General features: G+C 41.8%; 1 non-coding gene across 1 annotated transcript; it reads left to right on the forward strand.

Moving 5' to 3' along the window:
* The first annotated feature begins 2,629 nt into the window (after positions 1-2,629).
* On the forward strand, positions 2,630-2,748 carry LOC123688436. The gene has a single exon (XR_006749958.1). It is a non-coding gene; the product is annotated as a 5S ribosomal RNA (ribosomal RNA).
* The last annotated feature ends 779 nt before the right edge of the window (positions 2,749-3,527 follow it).

The raw sequence follows: 3,527 nt of genomic DNA on the forward strand, positions 1-3,527 counted from the left end.
ACTCCGATCCGGAAATCGGCCGATGCATCACGTTAACTATTTCTTATATATCTAATATAATATACATGGAGACGGTAAGAATTCTTTTAATCGAAGATATACATATACTTCTCATCAATATCCAAAAGCTTATCGAAAAATAAATTACTCAACTTTTACGTGAAGAATCGTTCACCCAAACCTTATCCCCTATATATGTCAGGAGAACCCAAGGTTCCCCTCCAGACACGATTTAGCAAACTTTTCCCGATCGATCCGACCCACCGAGGCCGTCTCGACCGTCCGCTGCGCCTACTAGGGCCGATTTCTTCGGACTCCGATCAGAAAATATACCGATGCATGTCGTTAACACCTAGTCCGCCTCGTCCGATCTATCTAAACAGTCTCGACGCACCCAACACTCTTTCAAAGTCGGATTACTCGGACTCAATCTGAAAATGGACCGATGCATGACGTCAACACTTAGCCCGCCTCGTCTGATCTATCTAAGCCATCTCGACCCACCCAACACGCCTTCCAAGTCGGATCACTCGGACTTCGATCTGAAAATCTCCGGACTCATTTTTATGAATATCCCCAGTCAGTAAGAACGTTATTTCGCCAATATATACCAACAATAAACCATATTCCAATAGCTGAACCAAAAATATAATTCCCGATCCAAACGTTCTGCATCGCCCAACGCGACCACCTTCCCTATATATGTCAGGAGAGCACAGGGTTCCCCTCCAGACAACACTTACGCTCTATCCCCGACTCTCGGTCGATCGATAGGCCAGGTCAGCGGTGTCTGTTTCGGCCGAAGCTCGGACTTTGGTCAAAATGTTCCGATACAAAATTTGAACCAAGATAGATACAGATATGATTCCTTCTTAAATATACGTTGATTATCGAACAGAATATGGTAAATATTTTGCGATGACCGAGGATTTCATGAATTTTTTTTTTTTTTCGAAAAAATTTTCTATTATCGGAATTTCCTCAAATTTCATTTGGTTGCCTCCTAATGCTTATTAAAAATGATAACCAACAATCAGAATCATTATTTATCATTTATTTCAATTTTTATAATGAAAAACGTTCACGTCCTTTCGCGCCTCTCGATCGTCGTTTACGTGATGCATCGGTCAGCCCTAGTTTACGTGGTGCATCGGTAAGATCGAGTTCACGTTCTGCATCGGTCTGCCCGAGTTTACGTGGTGCATCGGTAAGATCGAGATTACGTGGTGCATCGGTAAGATCGAGTTCACGTTCTGCATCGGTCTGCCTGAGTTTACGTGGTGCATCGGTATGATCGAGTTTACGTTCTGCATCGGTGTGATCTAGTTTACGTTGTGCATCGGTAAGATCGAGATTACGTGAAGCATCGGTATGATCGAGTTTACGTTCTGCATCGGTCTGGACTCTGAGATATATTTTCGACGTGAAAATGTTCCGATACAACTTTTGAACCAGGATAGTTAGAGAGATGATTTTTTCTGGGATGTACGTTGATTGGGGAATGGATTGTGGAAAATAACTTGCCATGACCGAGGTGTTCTCGAATTTTTTTTTTTTTTCGAAAAATATTTTCTGATTTTGGATTTCACTCAAATTTGATTTCGTTGCCTTCTAATGTGTTCTAAAAGAGTAAATCAGTAATCAGAATCGAAAAATATTTTTCGGATTTTTTTTTTTTTGAAAAAAAATTTTCTGATTTTGGAATTTCCTCAAATTTGATTTGGTTGCCTTCTAATGTGTTTTTAAAGCGTAAATCAGTAATCAGAATCAATATTCATTGTCGACTTTAATTTTTATAAGGAAAAATGTTCACGTCCTTAAACGCCTCCCCATCATTAGCCCGAGTCCAAGTCGATGTCAGTCCCGAGCGGACGGTGTCAGATACTACCTATCGCCCCGGTCTGGACTTGGCGAGGTATTTCGACGTGAAATGTTCCGATACAACTTTTGAACCAGGATAGTTAGAGAGATGATTTCTTCTATGTTGTACGTTGATTGTGGAATGGATTGTGGGAAATAACTTGCCATGACCCAGGTGTTCTTGAATTTTTTTTTTTTTCGAAAAAAATTTTCTGATCTTGAAATTTCCTCAAATCTGATTGCGTTGCCTTCTAATGTGTACTAAAAGAGTAAATCAGTAATCAGAATCAATATTCATTGTCGACTTTAATTTTTATAAGGAAAAATGTTCACGTCCTTAAACGCCTCTCCATCGTTACCCCGACTCCAAGACGATGTTAGACCGGAGCGGACGGTGTCAAATGCGACCGATCTCCCCGGTCTGGACTTAGCGAGATATTCCGACGTGAAATGTTCCGATACAAAAATTTAACTGTGATAGTTAGAGAGATGGTTCCTTTTGTGATGTACGTTGATTGTGTAATAGAATATGGAAATAAACTTGAGATGACCGAGGTCTTCTGGGATTTTTTTTTTTTTTTCGAAAAATATTTTTCGATTTCGGAAATCCCTCAAATTTCATTGAGATATGTCCTAATGTGTTCTTAAAACTTAAATCAACAATCAGAATTAATATCCAAAAGTTATTTCATTTTTTATAAGGAAAAACGTTCACGTCCTTTCCGCTCCCAAAAAGTGAGATATCATAGAAAATATCGCTATATTTGTTGTTTACGGCCATACCACGCTGAAATTGCCAGTTCTCGTCAGAACACTGAAGCCAAGCAGCGTCGGGCGCGGTTAGTACTTGGATGGGTGACCGCTTGGGAACACCGCGTGCTGTAAGCTTTTTTTTTACGTTCTGCATCGGTCTGCCGAGATAACGTGGTGCATCGGTATGATCGAGTTTACGTTCTGCATCGGTAAGATCGAGATTACGTGATGCATCGGTAAGATTGAGATTACGTGGTGCATCGGTAAGATCGAGTTTACGTGGTGCATCGGTAAGATCCAATTCACGTTCTGCATCGGTAAGATCCAGTTCACGTGGTGCATCGGTAAGATCGAGATTACGTGGTGCATCGGTAAGATCGAGTTTACGTGGTGCATCGGTAAGATCCAATTCACGTTCTGCATCGGTAAGATCCAGTTCACGTGGTGCATCGGTAAGATCGAGATTACGTGGTGCATCGGTAAGATCGAGTTTACGTGGTGCATCGGTAAGATCCAATTCACGTTCTGCATCGGTAAGATCCAGTTCACGTGGTGCATCGGTAAGATCGAGATTACGTGGTGCATCGGTAAGATCGAGTTTACGTGGTGCATCGGTAAGATCCAATTCACGTTCTGCATCGGTAAGATCCAGTTCACGTGGTGCATCGGTAAGATCGAGATTACGTGGTGCATCGGTAAGATCGAGTTTACGTGGTGCATCGGTAAGATCCAATTCACGTTCTGCATCGGTAAGATCCAGTTCACGTGGTGCATCGGTAAGATTGAGATTACGTGGTGCATCGGTAAGATCCAGTTCACGTGGTGCATCGGTAAGATGGAGATTACGTGGTGCATCGGTAAGATCGAGATTACGTGGTGCATCGGTAAGATCTACTTTACGTTCTGCATCGGTC

Source organism: Harmonia axyridis, chromosome X (assembly GCF_914767665.1).
Source record: "Harmonia axyridis chromosome X, icHarAxyr1.1, whole genome shotgun sequence".
Lineage (NCBI taxonomy): Eukaryota > Metazoa > Arthropoda > Insecta > Coleoptera > Coccinellidae > Harmonia > Harmonia axyridis.